The sequence below is a fragment of the Corvus brachyrhynchos genome, unplaced genomic scaffold, assembly GCF_000691975.1.
Source record: "Corvus brachyrhynchos isolate BGI_N302 unplaced genomic scaffold, ASM69197v1 scaffold32, whole genome shotgun sequence".
Lineage (NCBI taxonomy): Eukaryota > Metazoa > Chordata > Aves > Passeriformes > Corvidae > Corvus > Corvus brachyrhynchos.
The window spans coordinates 3,237,733-3,257,606 of NW_008237919.1; the positions used below are offsets into that span (position 1 = coordinate 3,237,733).

General features: G+C 34.6%; 2 protein-coding genes across 3 annotated transcripts in view; one reads left to right on the forward strand and one right to left on the reverse strand.

The window, feature by feature from the left end:
• LRRN3 (leucine rich repeat neuronal 3) overlaps positions 1–19,868 on the reverse strand; it is a 36,440-nt gene extending 16,572 nt beyond the window's left edge. Inside the window, exon 1 of the mRNA XM_008632753.2 lies at positions 19,568–19,868. The gene's annotated coding sequence lies outside the window, so the exon portion shown is untranslated. The remainder of the gene's footprint in view (positions 1–19,567) is intronic.
• The window catches only part of IMMP2L (inner mitochondrial membrane peptidase subunit 2), a 428,918-nt gene that overhangs the window by 192,338 nt on the left and 216,706 nt on the right, over positions 1–19,874 (forward strand). The window lies entirely within an intron of this gene.

A 19,874-nucleotide genomic window follows, 5' to 3' on the forward strand; every position in this document is an offset into this window, starting at 1 on the left:
GCAGAAACTAAAAACCAAAAAAGGTTTATTATTGCAGTGCCAGTAGTGGATGAGATATTTATTATGTCATGAATATTCCTACCAAATTAGGGTGACTTGCTTTAGCCTTATAAATGTGAGTGTATTGGGTGATTACTTTCATTCTGAGCCACCTGGGGAACCAGGTTCACCATGTATCGTTCAACAAAAATGGGTAATGTTTTTGTAATTCTTTTGCTTGAAGCAGCGTAGAGAAATGGATTGATAAAAAATAATACTTCAGGATGCAAAAACTGACAATGCATAAACCAGGATATTATTGTAAAGATTAGGAAATAAAGTTCTCTTTTCTGCTGTGTTTTATAACAGTTTGAGTGATTTATGCATACTCATAAATTAAAAAACTCATAGAGATACTGTCATTTTTGATTGCAGAAAGTATTTTGGTTTGTATTTCGTTTAAATTACAGTTTTTGCTCAACTGAGCATGTCATTAATAATATTACATGCTAAGGGTTCTTTTCATGTGATTTGCAAATCTAATGTTATATGTAGACCTAAAATTATGGTGGTTTTTGGCTTTTATGACCCATTCATTTGCTCTAATCCACACTATATGATTACTGTGGTGCACTTCTTATTTCCCCAGAAATAAATATATTAAAATGCTGATACAATCTTCTCAAAATTTACTTTTTAAAATAAGACCAGAAGAAAGATGATAAATACGAGATAGATAAAGAGCAGTGCTTACAGTTAAATATCATATTCCTTCTACAGTGTGTGTCACTGCAGCAAAATAATCTTATAGTTCCTGGAACATTAACTGAATTTTCTTTCTAGCATTTTTAATTTCCTTTCAAGATTGAAAATTTATTTAAACGTTTTCAGCATGTGTAGATACAATACCCACCTATCCCACTTTATTCCAATGTATAACTCTTCTAGTGTTTCCTGTTATTTTAAAAGATTCTTTTAAATTTTGTCTGAAGTGAAAGATTGACTCAGTTTCTTAATGTTAGATGATTTGGCTCATTAACATTGAGAAGGATTATTTCAATTATGAAACTTTCATTTTGATTTTGTATTTCCATCTTAGCTTTCTAGAATCTATCATCCTTACACCACTTTTCTGAATTTTGGATGCCAAACCTGACATCAGCACAAAATCTGACGTTCTGATCTTTCAGGGAATTTTGACCGGTATTTACTGTTCAAGGATTCATGCCAATCAACCAGATTGCTATCACTGTAATCAGAAGTTTGTGTTAGATTTTCCTTGACATGCAGCATTTCTCTTGCATTTTGTTGTGATTCCTACTTAGGATTGCAAGACTTCGGATAGACGTATCTGCTGTAGGTGCTTCTATAGAGACAGGTAGGAACACTACCTCATACACATTATGATCAGAATGATAGAGATGCACAGATGTATTTGTGCAATGAAATGCCTCTTGCTATGGAATAATTGCTCTTCAGACTGAAGAAAAGGCAAGTTTGAATTAAGATACTGAAAAGATCCTATTAGTGGTGATTATGGAACAAACAGCTTTTTTTATCACATGTATTAAAGTGGGACTGATAAACCATTTCAAACTGTCCTTCCAGTTTGTCCTTCCGAAGATGGATTGGGCATAATCTCATAATGATAATGTTACATCAAAGCAGCCTGCATTTTTATTCTAAGACTTTTTTTTTAAGCCTGACTTCAGCCTTTATGCTTTCAGACAATGGCATGGTTGTCTTTTTCAGCAGTTAAACAACTTGAATGAGTAACGATAGATCTTGCAATAGTGTGACATTTCAACAATGTAAAATGACAAGTTATGCTTTCAGGGTCTAGTAGTAATTTCTGATTCAAATTTGGAAGTCATCAGAGTGATTATCAGAAGTAAGGAGAAAGACGTGGTATATTTCCTTACTCATAGGAGGACCACTGGCACCAGAATGCCTGTGAAACAGAAATTACAAACCCAGCAGATGCCAAAAATCATGTTAGCTTATTGGCTACAAGTAAGAATCCTCATGTAGTGCTGTATATGGTACTGGTCATTGAGGTTCAATACAATAAATTGGAATTAGGGCAGAATCAGTTGTATGAGGAAAATTATAATAAATTTTCTGAAAAAAACTAGGGAAATGAAGGTTGTTTCCTCTGTAAAACAGTTTTAGTTTTGTGGACAACAGAGTAGAAAGAGCTGTTAGTTATTTGTACAAATCTTTAGTACAGTGACAATTTACAGCTAGATGAGGAGTAGTTACATTTATTGAGTAAATGTGGAGTTGTATCTTTCCCTGTATGTGCACCATAATTCTAGAAAATATGTCAACTATGAAGGGCCATATGAAGATTAATTGCTGATGGTTTTTGTTGAATTAATAAATGGTTCTCCCCAGTTAACTAGGAATATGTATAAAAACTAACTGGAACTAATTGTAAATACATACTGCCATGTATTGAAAGTAATTAAGAGTATATATAGAGAAAACATCACAGGCAAACATAATGGAAAAATACTTGTGTCCTATGTAAAGGTTTAGAGTCATAGAAAATACAAAGAAAATCTCTAGATAAACGCCGAATGTGATGAGGTTTTTTTTCTTTTTTTGTTTAATCCTACATGCAATCTGCAGTATTTAAAATTATATATGTTGCTATAGTTGAGAAGAAAAATATGCACATACCATGGAAGATTTTAAAGCAGTGGACACTCCCTGATATTTGGAAGGGTATATTTACTTCTTAACTCCTCCTTCCTTAGCTAGTATGTTAAAACCAGGCAGACAACGTTCCAATTGCATTTGATTGACCATCTCAAAAAAGAGATTAAGATGATGAGGTGTTTCTCGAAAAATGTAAATCGGTCTGCTTTGTTGTAGTAGTGCATAACAGGTAGTGCAGATACTTTGAAGATAATTCACTTGATGGAGTTAGCTGATGCAGTACAGAAACCAATACCAATAAAAGGGAATTGAGGGTTAATATGGTTAATATAAACAGGTATATGAGGATAATGTAGCTTTGGTGTGCAGCTTTGTTCTGCCAGTTCTTATACATGTGAACTGAATATATAGTTTAAGCTCTCTTGCAGTCATCTCTTGTAATTATCCTTCCTTCAGGCAATAGTTGTCACCTTGTTCGATATTATAATGATGGAAGTTATAAACCACCTGTCTGTCTCCTTGCAAATGACTTTGTGTCCTCTGTTAATGAGCTAGGAAATGTCACCTTAAGTTGCTTTTAACATTCCTAATACAAAGAAAATAAAACATGGAAAGAGTTTGAAGATCAAAATCCAGTAACATTCCTTAGGTGTGTTTAAGTATGCTTTAAACTGTCCTTATCATCGTATCCTGTTGTATGTGGGAAATACAAATTTTGAAAGTAACTCCAGATTTGGAAAATGCAGTGCAGAACACTGGGTTTTCTAATTCCTATCTTTTCAAACCATGACCAATAAGGTTTACTTTCCACTACTGGTTTTGGAGAATGATCCTGATGCATTTCTGAAATTGTAATTCTGAATCTTTGGTGCCATCCAGTAATTTTCAGTTGGTTAAAGGTTGAGATTATTCTGTAATTAAATGAATAGGCAAAGCATCACATCTGAATGGCTGAGAACTTGAAAAGTCCTGAAAACATTCCTTTGAAGGTGATAGAATGCTTTTTTCTGTCTCTTGGTATTCATGAGCAATAATGTGAGCAACGTCCACGGAAGATGAAATAGCATTTGAAAGTTATAGAAGTAATGAGTAGAAAGTTGAGTAGTTATGAGGTGGAATAGCTTTGTTTGGCAGTCCTTCAGGAGCAGGCTTTTAGGACTTGTATTTCAAGCAGTAAGGAAAATACCCTAAAGGCCAAAAAAATGTTTGGCTTGAAAATTGGGTTTTATTTTCATTATAATTCCCAGGTTGCTGTTAAAAATTATAATTGAATGAAAATTGATAAGATACAAATAATTTTGCTGTTCAGTTGACTTTTTTCTAAAAATACTTATTTTTCAAGGGTCAATTTTAAAAACATTTTTAACAATTTTTGATAGAAACCTTTCTTGGAACAAAATACTGAAGATTTATTGAGATGTGTTCTCTCCAGAGTCAGAATGTTTCAATTCTTTTTAATATCCTTGTGGTTTATAGTCATCTGGACACAGAAAACCAATATTCACTAGCCTAATGTTTTAATGAAAGATGGAACTTCTACTGCAGGTGGAGACATAGATATTTAATTACAAACCCCTATAATTAGCTTGAAAGAAATAAAAATGGAAGACTACAATTACATATTGACAAAGATAAAGCAAGGCTTGGTATTCCTTTGAAAATTGTTGTGCAGTGATCCATACCATCCATCCAAAAACGTTGAGTAGGTTGTGTTCTTAGTAGCTTGATCTATTACCAAACCCTTTTTTGTCAAGGGAACTCATGCTTTGAAGTCGATTGTTGTTTTGCTGAGAGTTAGAAAAACATTTTAATGTTTCTCCGGAAGGATTATATATCCTTTTTCTTATCATGACTGTCCAGGATGATGACCTAATAAATTAGATGGTACCACGGATGTTTTGGTTATAGGTAATGCTCAATGTTTGTGGATCAAAAGGCTAACTATTTGCTATGCTTAATTGATAAGCATTCATAGTTGTTTTTTTCTTAGGCTGAATAATCTCATTTTAATACTGTGTAGCTACCAAACTAATAACCGAGGAAATGGTAAAGTTAAGAAGTCTTGATAAGTTTCATTTTTTTTTTTTTTTCTGGTCTTTCTGGTCTTCCAAGCTACTTTCAGGTTTTAAGTCATTCAGCAATTGTTATTAGACCTGCCCTATGCCAGAGAAGTAAGAATTCTATTCCGTTAAAGCAGAAATGCTCCTATTAACATCCCCAAATACTTCTTCCCTATATATGAACTCAATTTCTAGAACTGTTAAGGAGAAGGAGGCAACATTTCTCTCCTCTGAACTTGTAATAGAATGTAAAAGAAACAACACACTATTTTTGATGAATGGGAAGGTTTGTTTTGATTTATTTTGTTTTACTCTATAAATAAAGTAGTAGATTATACACAAATGTGATCCTTGAAATCCAATGGAGAGATAAATCAGCACATTCTAGTGAAAAAAATCTTTCTGGTTCATTTGCTTAATTGTGAAATAGCATATTCTTCAAGCTGTTATTAAAGTTTGAAATGATTAGCCTTCATTAGTTTGGTAATTAGTTTAGGCAGATTGTTTTGGAACAGGCTCATTCCTATCTTACTGCTATTGGGTCTGTAATACTTTTGTTATGAAAGTCGCTCTCGATGAATTTTTCGCTATGGTTTTAATTGCTTTCTCTTTTAAAAATAATAATGGCTAAGCAGCATGAAACAGAATTTGTTTCACTGGAAGAAAAATCCTTAGCTCCAGAGGCTACCCATACTAGTTTGATATTTTAATGTTTACACGTGTTAGGCTTCCATTATTATTAGAAAGAACTGCGTGTTATTAGAAAGAATTTTGCAGGGTTACAAATCAATACCAGACAAATACAGGTAATTCTTCAGGTCTATCAGGCAACATACTTCTAAAGCAACAGTTGCTGTAATACTCTTTATTATGCATCCTTTTTTAATTTTAATATTCAAAATGATTAGTGTCAGATTTCAGTGACTTTGTCTGATATGCCAATATTCATGAGGGCACTGACACTTGCTGCAGAACTGCATCTATTTCTTCATAAAGTAGACATTGTCAGTAGAGTTAAAAATAAAATTTCAGTGGCTGTCCTCAGGAAAGGAGGATACAGACAGAGCATTCTGCAGTATGGGCATGTGTCAGAATCTGGCTGAGGTTAATTGTGGTCTCATTTAATTTTGTGCCTGGAAAATATTCAGAATACTTATTGACTGGAAATCAACTTAAAGTAGCTCCATGCATGTCTCCTAGCCTTTCACATCCTAACTCGCAGGATGCTGCTATGTACCATTCATTATATTCATAGTCTTCCTGCCAGCCAGATTCAGAATTTAAAAGAAATGTATTTGGTATGAAAATTTGTCAAACTCTTCAGAATAACTATGATTTTAATATTTTTATTTTTAAAATTTGGCCATCTCAGTTGCACCTTATGTTTGTAAAATAGCTGTGGAATGATAAGGAATTTGTTAACTGCTTCCTTGGTGGCTAGTATTGTGAGCACAATTTAAAGGGATAACATAATACTATTAAATTAAAATGTTGATTTATTCCGAAGGGAATAGGTACAAACAGGTTTTGTCGCCTAGACATGGGAGAGTGAGATGAGGGCAAAGAAGAAGAAAGGTTGGGGTTCTTTTTCTTACTTTGCCATGCTCTTGGTCACCATCTTTGGAAATTAACTGAATTGGAAGTAAAACCAAATTGATGTTAACTTAAATCTAATGCTTCTCTATGCACTGATTTCTAGCACTCATTAAAAAAATAAACAAAAAACCCCTCATTACTTTGTCCTTTGAGGGCTTTTTTTCCACTCAGACTGTCTCTCTGTCTAATGGCTGTTTGGGGACCCATGTGGTAAGAATTAGACTTCTCAATCCTTTAGGCCTAAAAGAGATGAATGAAACCAGCAATTACCATGCCATCAACCTGTTACAAGAGCTCAGCTTTTATCACACATAATCTGAAAGATCTCAGATTCTAGGCCAAACTCCATGTCTGTTTGGGTTATCAATGTTTGCTACTTTCTGCAGTGTGCTGTCATATGTACTAGATTTCATTTACAGTAGTAAGCTGCATGTTTTTTTCACCACTTTTTCCCACTTAACCAGTTTGAAAAACCACAATAATTCATATTTGTTATATGATATTCTGAGCTTACTGTTACCTCTGTGTAATACGTTGTGTTGGAGGTACTTTCGAAGTAAATGACTTTTCATAAACTGTTGCTTATGAACTTTGTTGAATCCAAGGCAGAATTTGCTTTACAGCTGAACAATTTCAAGTAATAGACTCAGAATTCATTTTGCACAGCTTTTTGTGTGAACACAGATTTATTCCTGCAAAAAAAATTTGAAAAGCAGAAAAAAAAAAAGCAAATATGATTCAGAATGTCTGGATTCTGAATGCAATGTAACTTTTGCAAAAATTCTTAGCAATTTTTTCGATGTTTGTATTCCTATGTTAGAGACATAAGTTCTAAATATACTAGGAATACTTCTAGAACTACTTGTAAACTATTTATTGAATTCTTAAATGCAAGGAATTTGAACAGAATGATCCAGTGCACAGTTCTTTCTTTCTGCTGAGAGATGCTTTTTATGCTTCTTAAGAAAGTCCATTAATTCCTGAGGGTTCAATTGTGTCTGGTTAGGCATAGATTGTAGGATTGTGTGGTGATGAGCTTTATTTTCTGAGATAACCACATGGACATAGAGTGGCTCTGGGGTTTAGGCTTGTACAGTCACAAAAACCTTATCTATCTGAGATAACCACATTGACCTACAATGCCTCTGGCTGTGGAAATGGTGGATTTGAGGACAGGAACTTCAATAAGGGGGTCTCAAATCTCATTAATGGTATGAAAAGCAAAAATCATCACAAGCCACTCTTTTTCCATATATGCAGTAAGATTTCGGACTGCTCTTTCCTCTCTGCCTTCTGTCAGAGATCTAGTCAACAATCAGGTCAACTGTGCATCAGTTTGTTTCTAGTGTTAAAAAAAAATATGAATTTTTATTAAACCAAAGCATATAATAATAAAGAACCTACAGTTAAGAGCAGTTATTGTTTATATAAGACCTAAAGTAAGTAACATATGGAGAGCTAGCACTGGCGTGAATGCTTTACACACAGATAGACTATACAACATGAAACCTCTGTGCTGTTGAGTGGCTTTGCATATCTGTACCCAGTGTGCCTAAATGTAGTGAAATGGTTATAAATTCTCATAAGCTGATGGAAGATTTGATGCACTCAAATAACTAATCTGAATATTTCTTGGTAGAAATTGTTATCTATTATTTTGACTCTACTTTTACTTGTAATAGAGGTGTAGATTACAGTTTATTGGTATTTACATTCTTGATAATTGTTTTGCATTTCACTATAAAAAACTAGGTTGAATACATGCATAACATATTAGAATTGCCATTAAGCAAATGATTCCAAATTAATGTTTTTCCTCTCTATGCTATGCAAAACAAATTTTCCCCAATTAATTTACAATTGATTTCTCTATATTACGTCCCAAGGGAATGCAAAAAAGGTCTGTTTATATGTTCCCTGCTATTGTGTTTCTGTAGTTTGATTAAGCCAAGCATCACAAGAATCCAAAGGGAAGCATATGCTCATAGCAGTAATGTCTGAGGAACTTTTAGTTTGAATGCCTCCCAAAGCCTAAATACAGAATTAGCCTCTATTAGTTTACCCTTCCAATCCAAGAGGATGCTGCCAGACCTGTTCAAAACTTCTCAGGACTTGTACATGTGCTCTTGTTTTGCTCGTCAATCTAATGCTGTAATTTGCAGTTTCAGCTACATGCCAAAATCCCCATCCTTGATAACCATGGGAAAAATGGTATAGGGCTTATTTTCTTCTGCTAAGATATTCCTTAGCTTTTGTACTCTTTTCAGGTAAGTGATGATATAAAAGGAGTCAGCAGAGATAAGTAAAACAGGCAGAGCAGCATTTACTGGTTAGAGCTTGTGAAAATAGCTAGCAGGAAGAATATTCAAACATACAAATGCTTATTTAAATCCAAAGACTTATTAATTTTTGATTATTCTGTTTCAAGTACAAATTTAGAAATATTTTTATTATCTTAATGGGAAAAATCATCTATTTGGAATGAGGAGTCAGGATGTAACCAAGTATTTTCTTCTATTCTATTAAAAAATATTTTCATGTAGAAACCAGAAAAAAAAAATTACTGGAAGAAGGGAAAAAATGCTTAACATTGACCTATAAACTATAAATTATGAGTCCTGACTTAGTTCTTGTGCAGACTGCTTGGATAAAGGCCTGTGTCTAGGACCAGGGGCTGTGGATCTCCAGTGGCCACAGAGGCTTCTTTCCAGGTTTCAAAAGCAAAAGAATGACAGAGTTTTCCTTAAGATGTGTTCATTAATGTCTAACTTCAGTTGACTCCCTTTTTATCATTCTGGTTATTTTGTACTACTATTGCAAGACATCTCATAAATTGTATAGGGCCTAGACACGTAACAAAGAGTTCTGCATTTTGGGGAGGGAGGGCATATAATTAATGAGCAACTGCAAAATCCTTTAATTCTTACTTTGTACTAAACCTTAACCTTTAACAGATGATGAGAATTTGAGATCTTCATAATGAGTATAAGAAAGAATGATCAGAGAATCAGAATAATTTGGGTTTAAAGGGACATTAAAGATCATCTTATTTCCAACCCCTCCCACCATGGGCGGAGACACCTTCCATTATACCAGGTTGCTCAGGACCCTATTACTCTTTGGAAGATGATATCCTATACATCATTAAAGAAGGTTTGAAAGCTTTACTTGTTTGCTATAGATGTCTACTAGAACTGTAATAAAAGAAGAGTGCAGAAAACAACTATCAGGTTGGACAGAGTATACATTTTTCTCCATACAGCGCCTAATCTTTGTTTTTAATTTGCACACAAGCCATAAAGAAAATGATTTTACAAAATATGTACAATAATCTTTATTTAATATGCTTTCTTAAAACTTTCAGAAAATACATGCACATGATGGAACATGAAGTTCTGAATTGTCTGTGGTGCTGGGAGATCCTAATAGAAGTGCACAATATTATTCTTTTATAGGCTGCTCTGTACCTCAGAAATAAACTGAGTAACATGTGGCAGTTGCTAGGGTAACCAGTTTTTGCATTTTGCAGAAAAAGTCCAAGAATAAAACACATGTAAATTGGCAGTGTGGAAAGCAGTATCATATACAGTCTCATATCCTCAATTTGTTCGTTATGGTTTTCCTCTGTACTATTTACATAACAATGAATTAGATCTGCTTCATCTTTTATTTTGAATCTCCCATACACTTGTAATTTGCATGGCTCAGAAAGGCATTTAAGGATTCAACTGCTAAGCTTAAATTGGTTTTTGCCCCGTCAAACTATCTAGATTTACTGTCAATAAGATATAGCTGTGGTTGCTGTAAGTGCTGATCATGTTTGCTGGGTGTGATTATCAGGGAAGGTAAACAGAAGTTAAATTGCATTTTAAAAGTTGTCCTTTGTACTTAAATATGACTTCCTGTAATTGTTCAAATTCCATTAAATATCTATCTTGAATATGAGTGTCTGAGTTAAAAGCCATCAGGTATTTAGAAAGACAAGACTTTCTTGTTCTCGCAAGAGTCCTATTTAGGACTGAACAGGAATTCTTGTTAAGGCAAACCTTTCTGTGCTTGTTTTGGAGAATGTTTTTTAATAAATTCTGCAAATTACTGCATAATGAGAAATGCATCCTTGTTACAAGAAGAAATAATTTTATGATGAATCATTAACATTTTGATTTGAGTTACATTCAAATGCTTAACACCGGTGAATGGCAATAAACAGACTTGGTCTGGCAGATGTAACAATCATAAACACAGTTTATAGTACTACATTGTTATTACTTTGTTGAAATTCTTCTAAAACTTCTTTATTCTTCATACTTTTGAGTTTAGAGTATCCCAGTGCTAGAATATTTACTTAGGGAGTTGATACAATACCAGTGATAAATATCAGCAGTATAATTTATTGTTTTCAGGAACACTTTTCTTTAAAAACATTATCAAATTATAGCCTTTACTCATGGCAAAGAATAGAAATGCAATCTGTCTGCACAGGATGGTTCTAATATGAGAAAAATACTTTAAAGGCCTTCCTAATCTTCCCTTTAAAATTAGTACTAAGTAAACCTCATGACAATGGTTTTTTGCACATGCAGAACTAAGAACAGAAAGGGCTGTCTTATGTTATCCAGTGATAACATTAGAGCAAAGGCTGGAATTTAGTGCTGCAGCTTATTTCTGTCCTGCTTTACACTCCATGGCTTCCATGAGGTTACAGGTAGTATTGTGTGGTTCTAATTTTTGTCCTTTGCACATTGCTGTCTTTTCAAAAACCAGGACTTAAAATGGTGTCCATTTAATCATCTATAAAAGGGTACTCTAAATTTTAGGCAACTTTGAGTGACCAGTTTGTGTTTCTTAAATTACTCTGGTAGAGTATCTTGATAATCTTAATATTGGAGTAAGTAATCTTGATATTGAAGATAACTATGGAAACTCAGAATAAATAATATCTTCAAACTGACAAGTTTTCTCAGCAGGACCACTTCTCATGAAATTCATTGCAGCTTTATGACATGTAAAGAGTGAAACAGTTTAAGGATATTCACTACATGAAGTAAAATACCAGTCGAGGAAGTGAAAGCCAAAGTTTAGCACTAAATGTGGAGTGGTTATTATGCAAACTCTAATTCATGCTAACACTGTATTTTCAAAACTGTGTATAAAACTGTAGAGTATTCAGTCCCAGATCTGTGGAAAAAACTAAACACCTGGCTGAGCAGAAAGACAGAGATTACAAATTAAGATGGTAATGTTTCAGGGAATAATTCTTCTCTCTTCCTAGAAAACAGTTGCTTTCTGTTAACTGAATAAATATAGTGTCTTATTTTGAAAATTTTAAACAAGCTAGTAGGATATTTAAACCACTTTTAGTGTCCTGCTGGGATTTCATTGAATTACTCTTCTCTCGGAAGGTAACAGCAAAGCAAATATTGCCTCATGACCAAATGGAGTTTTATTTCCTTTAGCAGTCCAGCAGACTGTCTGCCTTTCAGAATTTTCAGCTCCATACAACTAGCTCAGAGACAGATTGAAGAGCGCCCTTCACCTCTAGTAACATGTAAATGACTCTCATCTGATGCAGTCATACCAAGACATCTAAGCAGGCTGTGATGACGGTGGTGCTGTATATTGTCACCCAAGGCAGTGTTGGCAGAGAAGCAAGCCTCCCTGTTGAGAGGATCATCATGGGATAGTCAAGTGGAAGGGATCTCAGGAACTCTCTAGTCCAAAGCAAAGTCTGCTGTTATGCCAGACCAGCTTATGGAAGGTAAAAATCAAACTGGAGTTTCTTACTACTTGCTATGCTTACAAATCTTGTCCTTTGACCATTCCGTTGCACACAGATCATGGTGGATTCAATACTGTACTTTGACATGCCAAACAAAATTTATTTTTAATCAATGCTAATGCAAATTTAATTTTTATGGAATTGAACATTTTCCTCAGCCCTGAGCATTGATTACTCTTTATTGTAAAAATAAATATCTACATTGCAATTAATGATGGAGTAGATTGCTTTCACAGAATTTACTCAGATGTTTTGAAAGTTTGACTAACCTCTACATGAGAGATTAAATAGTAGTATAGTGGATTTATGCCACAACTTCTATATGCTTACCACTGAGTAGTTGTAAATGGATAGTCTACAGTCTCTACATAAGTATTATAGTTTGCCTGCCTTATTTGTATCAGGTACAGATATGTTTGTTTATTTAAACTTTTTATTATTTTTTCTTCATTTTTTAATGTTTTCTGTACCTGTTTGTTGGTAGGATTGACATAATGGCATACCAACACGAGATGCTTTTTGAAGAACTGATATATAAACCAAATGTAAACCAAAGTAAAGATTACATCATCCTTAATTCACATACACCTTAGATAAATGGGGATTTTTTTGTTTCTTTCTGTGATTTTTTGGTAAACCTCAGAGGCTGTCAGAACAGTAATGAAGAATAGCATTTGAAAACCATCAAGTTTATAGATTTTCCAAACCTTAAAAGAGCAAAGGGTATTTCAGTATGGAACAGAAGGCCAGGACCTCCATGTACGCAAATTCCAAATATGTGGATCTATATACTTTGCTTGAACTGAAATGACCAGAGATCCTAAATGTACTTAATAATTTGGGCAATATATGGGTAGTTTTAAGATTTCAGGATTTAAATCTTTGTATGTAATTTTAGTTATCTATTCTAGTTATAGCTTACTGTTAAATGATAGCTGCTGAAGTCAATATTTAAATGCCTAATAAAGGTACTTGGGTCTGCACTGCCTTGAGTAGCCTCATCAAAATGACTCTATGCACTGATATCCATTGCTTCCTATCAGAGGGAGTGTAGGGTTTGTATAATGTGTGTCCCAACATGCATATTAGCCATGGGTGGAAGTGAGAAATGCAGAAATATTTCTGTGCAGTTGCTCAGATTGACTGGCTCCTCTTTCTGCCCAGGAAAAATAGAGCTCAGCAGTTTGGCTGCTGCTGTTGGAAGATAGAGTACTTTTCCTTATGTGTTTCTGGAGCTTAGAGTTTGGAGTCTAACTCTGGAATAATATGCTGAATATCCTTTTTGTCTCTTATTTTACAATAAAAATAAAATGACTGAAAGTGTGTTTGTCTGACACAATATTGATGACTGGATAATCTATATCAAAGCAACATTCAGAAGAATATGTTACCTGAATTATACATGGTGGGTGAAATTGCTATTCAGACAAATATTTCTAATTTAACAGCTCATTATATTTGCAATTGCCTCATTTTGTCTTCTCTCACCTCATAAGGATACCTCTATAAACTGGTATAATCATTATTAATCATTCCATTTCTCTCAAGTGCTGTTGAGTTTTAGCCTTGTATTGGGCTTACCAGCAAGTGACTGGCCAAACTTATTAAAATGAAATAGTAAAATTACTGTGTTGTGAGAGTGTCATGAAATAGAGGCTGTAGAGTCTCAGCTGTCTTTTCAGTAAGTTAACATGGTACATCTCATGTAAAAAGAAATATATGTTCAAAATGGTGTAATACATGTGGTATATCTAGGATAATCTTTTAGTGTAATGCTTAGAGGATAACCTAAGTAACTGTATATTGTTATGAAGTGGTATTTAATAGGAGTTGTACAGATAATGTCCCTCAAGCTACAGTGGTAATGAAACACCACTTGACTGTAATTATATTTTTCATACTAAAAGGCTTTTTTTATTTGTTTAGAATTTGACAGGAGAAAATGCTGTACTTCATAAATTGATTGAATTGTTTCACAAGCATCCTTTTGCAGTGCAGAGGGAGGAAGAATTTTTACAGAACTTCCTGATATCTGTATGTATTTTTCTGTATTTATTTCTCTCACACAAAAGAGAGCAGTTTAGTATTGCGGTGGGTTTGGAGCTGTTGTTACACAGAAAAGAGTTTTTTCTGGAAGACTCAGCTACCATGTGAGCCTTGACCAGTGTGGGCTCTCCTGTCTCTCAGCTCCTTCCATGGCATGCAACATGGAGCCATCTGGGGTGGAGAGCTCAGCAGGTAATTCTGCACTTTGGTGGAAACACTGAACTGCACTGTACTGAACTTGGGTGAATTAGCTCACTGTTAAGTGTCATCTGCAAAAATTGCTGATGCTTGACATGACCTCTAGAGAAAGCTGCTTTCCAGAGGGGAGAGGAAGTTCAGTGACTTGAGAGAACCTGGCAACAGGAATGAGCTTGGGGTGAAGAAACAAATGTCTCTCTCTGGTCTTTCTATTTATAGCTACCATGACACTAGCTAAAATCTTTGAGAAAAGTTTCTGTTTTCACATAAAAATTATTCCTGTCGAGATGAAAAATTTTATTAGGTCTTTAGGTACTAAATAAATCACATGAATATGATATAAATAGCAACAAATAGATACCTGTTTTCATCAGAGATATGCTATTATTGTAAAGTAAGAGACATTTGTATTTATCCTTATTCAGTGAGTGAGTCCCATAATTGTACTTATTTAAATGCCTCCCAAATCTGGTATATATTTCTCGTTCTATCTCAAATAAGAATGACTTTTTGTTTTATCACCATGACAAAACTAACCAACCCAGTTTCCTTTAACCTTCCAACACCACTCTAGAAGAGCCCTAGTAATTCTGCCTTTTTAAAGACAATTTTGGAGTCACCTTTTCTTATCCAGGATGATGGTATAATAGAATAGCATTGCGTACTATGGCGATTTAAAAAAAAAGTCTCAATGCACAACTTTGCTCTTCATTGTGTGTTCTATTACACCACGCTTATTTTGTTCTATTATTCCATAATTTATTAAATAGGTAATTTCTGAAACTGTCTGATCCCTAGACATATAATTTATTAAAAAAATATTTTTTCTTTTTTCTTCATACTAGTAGCTGGATGCCCAGGGATTTTTGGTACAGCTAAACTTAAGATTTTTACATTTTTTATTCGAAATATTATAGAGAATTTAAAGTATTTCCTGGCAGGCTGGTTGCTATTTGCATAACAAGAAATGTCTATTAGAAGACTTATGGGGTAATACTAATAATCAGTAGACATTTTGAAAAAATATTCTCCGTAGCATTTTATTCTGCTTTGCAGTGTTTACCTCTAAATACAGATGCTTATTCAGGAAAGAGAAAAGCTAAATGATTTCTTTTGTGTCAGTGTTGTCAAAAAGCATTTCCCAGTTTCACTGAGACTGTGGGAGTTGGGAGCAGAAAGGAGGCAATATGCTTTTCTTCTCTAATACAGAGGTCAGTAGAGTTAAACTACCATTAAATTTGGGGAAGATATTTTAATGAATTCCAGAAATACAACAACTGAATAGAAATAATGTGAATGCAGAGACCTTTTTTCTTATTTCCTTTGAATTAGACCACTGCTGCTTGTGGCCAAGCTGAAAGAGAGTTGAGATAACTCTTTGGTGAAAAAGAAGTATTTCTAAATGAAGGATAATTGTTTCAAGGATATGCTGTATAAATTTGTGTTTATAAAATGAAACTTTCCCTTCATTTTAATATCTGCATTTGTTATTGCTTTTAAGAAAAGTAAGCAGTTTGGTGAATGCTAGGGGTGAGAGCATGCCTGTAGCTTGTATTATGGTTGATGTTCCATGTATCAAGAATTTGAAATCCTGTTGGAAAAGGGCAATTGGATCAAGCAAAATTGTGAAAGTAGTTTGTATTTTGCCCTCATGAAAATGCTTTTTCTCACAAGGTGTCACATTCAGCTACTCCATGAAGAACCAAATGTGAAAGAATCTTATTGACATCCATATTGGATTTTTCTCTGGTGCAGAAGAGTATAGGTCCATGTGCTGTGCTAATAAACATTTATTGGTTCAGTTCAGTTGTGGATATGAATTCATTGAGGAAAAATTGATGAAATAATTTATAGGTTTTGTGTATAACACTGAAGGTCATACTGTTTATTTAAATAAGCTCTTTATGAACTACACCATTTCACAATAACGGCTTTTAACAGTTTGTGGACCGGTCAGTTGAATAAGTAAAAGGCACATTAATTCCTTTTTACAGTTACATTACAGTTGTAATGAGAAGTATTGATTCTTCTCTTAATACTAATGTGTTTAATGACCTTTCTAATGACATGTGTCACTACTGTTTCTTCTCAAATTCTACTGGAATTTTCCTTTCAGTAAAGTAAAGGATTTTAATTGTTTGTTGTGTTGTTAGAATGAGAATTATTATGCTTTTAAAGTAGTATGAAGGCTTGTAGAAGGCATATTCTATTAAAAAAATAAATTAGAAGCTGTCTGATTTTTGATCTTCAGAAAAATTTTAGAAACTGTCCGTTCCTTTGATTTCAGAAAATAGTTTCATGAGTGCTACATGTGAAATTGTTTTTTCATTGTCAGTTTTTGCTACTTGATATTAACTAGAGTTTGTGGAATTTGATGTGGAAGAGTATTTTAAGATAGTTTCTGACAATGTCTCTGTCAAGAGTTTTGTTTTCCTTCAGCTTTTAATAGTACTACCTGAAGAAAGGATATATGAATTAACTAAAACATTGATGTAGCATGAATCACTAAAACCATCTATATACAGTTCAAAAAAGGTTTCATTTTCCTCTCTGTGGTGACTTTTCTTTCAATGGTAGATAGAGCTTGTCTTGAAAAACTCTTTGTTTTCTACTGCTTATCTTCTTCTATTGTTCTAATACTCCAAAACTTGGCTATTAAATACCAGTCTAACTTTGGTTAAGAGTGATTGTCACCAAGCAGCAAAGCTTTTGGTTTGATGGTAGAGCATTTATTAATGTAATAAAGGTTATGGACTAGAGTCAAAGAAAGTGGCTCCAACACTCCTAAATGGTTTGCTCTCTCTTGCAAACAGTTTTGTTTTCTAGTGACAAGGGACATGGATGTGAGTATTTTCATAAGCTGCTCAATCTTGATCAGTTAACAAAGATTACATGTTATATTTCTGATCTGCATTACAGGTAGCAAGCAATGGTGCTTAGTTGATCTGGTCTAATTCCGGTGCAAAAATGAAGGACTCACCCACTTCAGGGTACTCCAAGCAGGCATGCTCTGATGTTATGCTCAGAGCTGCCACCCTAAAAGGTGGGACTTCAGGGTTACCATAACAACATCAGCCAGTCGTTGTCTGACACTACAACATTATTGCAGGAGCTTTGAGGGAGTATTAACCAAAATACAGTCACCATACATTTTGCCTGCTTTGCTGGTTAAGAATGTGTGTGCTGTGTACTGAGATGCTGCATCTATAGCATATTTCTCTGTACATGTATGATTGAAATGGCTACATTTTTCTGAAGCTCTTTGGCATATCTATATATTTTAAAGGAGCACATCAGAGCATATGTGACAAACCCGAACATGCATTTGTGTAAAGTTACTCATATTTACTTTTTTTCTACATTAAAAGTGAATAAGGATAAAGATTCAGAAAAGCTGAGCAGCTACCAAGGCATGTAGAAAAAGTTTCCTCTGAGTAGTCCTTTGCACATTGCATGAAGAGATCAGAATCAGGTTTTCTGTACTTATTTTACACATTTTGTAAAAATGCAAACCAGGAGCTGGAAATTCTTGCTTTAACAGCTGAAGTGCACATGCAGTGTGAATGAAAACAGGATATTTAATTAATTAGACCAGAGATTGTGTTTCATATAATAAAATAAGTCAGCTTGCTTTAAACAGGTTTCATAGACCATCTACAATAGAGGAAGCAATAGCAGGAGCTAATGCTTCAATACCTTTCATTTTGTACTCTGAAAAGAAAACCTCTTCTTAAGCTCATTCATTTTCCAGAGGGAATGTCGAATGCTGTGGCATATTGTCAGAGCTGCTTTATTGTTACCATTTACAAAGGTCACCTGAATTAATTGACTTCTTACCAATAGCATATTGTTAAGCTACCCATTTCCTGACATTTTTGGTAAGGTGGCAGACTTAAAGCCAGTGGCTATCTGTTGATGGTTCTTTCACAGTGTTTGGATCTCAGAACACAGTAACTCTAAAATTACAAGCAAATAATTACATTGGTGCAAAGGAACAGAATCTTTATGATGCTCTCCAGAGTGCACAGGAGTGAGGGGGCTGAAGGGAGAAAAAGGGGTAGGAGAAATAATCTAAATACTATGTTTTTAATACAGATGTAGTACTCTAAAAAGCAAACAAAAGCGTACGGGAAGACGCAGATAGTATTTTTTTCACTTTGAAGCATGCATTAGATTAACCTTTTTCATGGTGTAAAGTAAAATCTATCTCTGTCTTTCACTGATGCATGAATCACAGATCCATGCTGATGCACTTTACCGAATGTGTTTTCATCTGAAAGGATACTGAGGTACTCTTATACTGCATGGAAGAAATGACATAGACATGCATAAGCACAAGCACATTAGACAACTGTAGTGCTAGCCTGGAATTTTAAGTTGATTAATTTGGTTAAATAGAAAATCACTGACATTTTTCTAGCCCCCTGCACTTGCTGCCTTTTGCTTCCCCCTGTCTCGGGTTCTCTTTCTCAACATCAGTGCTGGGCAAAAACTCCAGTTAGACATGTGAAAACAAAGACATGGAAAGGAAAGACAAACAGTTCTGACCCTTCCTATACTAAAACAGGCAAAGCTTTTATAGTGATGGATTTAAACACTCTCCTTACATGTAAATAGAGGCACCCTGCTGAGATCCTGTTAATTACCAAAGAAGATTAGAACTCCTCTGCTTAATGTGATCCTTTTTACCTAATGCGTCCTTTCCAGCTGCACCAGTAATCAGGCATTCACACTGTCCCTTCTGACTGGAAAGGGGATATTTTTAAGCAAAGTCATTTGCCACAATCCTTAAGATGTAGTCTGGCAGAAATTCAATAACTGTTTGTGATATGCTCATTCAGCCTCACTGCTCAGTGGTTTTTAGGTCCTGACATAAACAGCATTTCCCTTAATCCTAGCACTGGAGAGAAGAAAGGAGGCTGTCCTGTATCCGGTTTTATTGGTTTCAAAACACAGAGCAAGTGTTTAATTTGATTTTGCCTCTGAAACATCAGTGGAAACATTCTCCTTTTAGAATTTTTTATCCTTTGATGTTATTTCAAGCTAACAAATGCACAAATCTGATACTATTGCAAGCGTATTTAGGTTATCTCTGGCATAAAAGGCAAATTGCATTTGCATTTCTGTTCAGAAAGTAAAATGTGAAAATACACTAATAAAATAACTTTACAAAAAGAAGAAAGGAAAAAGAGTCTACAAGTTAAGATAAAAGTCGGGGTAAAATTGAAAATAAAGAGGAACTTACCCTATAATAAGAGTAGTTTCAGAGCTGGAGGAGTTCTTGCATCTCAGTAATTTTGAATCCTTAGTTCAGGTAGCGACATACTTGTCTTAAAGCCAGAGTCTGAATAGATCAGAGTACACGTATGTATGGGTGTGAGTCGGTGTGCATGCATGTGTCTAACAGTCTATAATACATAAATGTATCTATTGATATCCTACAACATGAGAGACTCTCTGTGCTGCCAGCTGAGATCCCTTGTGTTTGCCAGGCGCTGTTGCTGCCTGGCTGTCTGAGGCTCGCAATCCAGCGGAGAGAGAAAGCGGGGGGG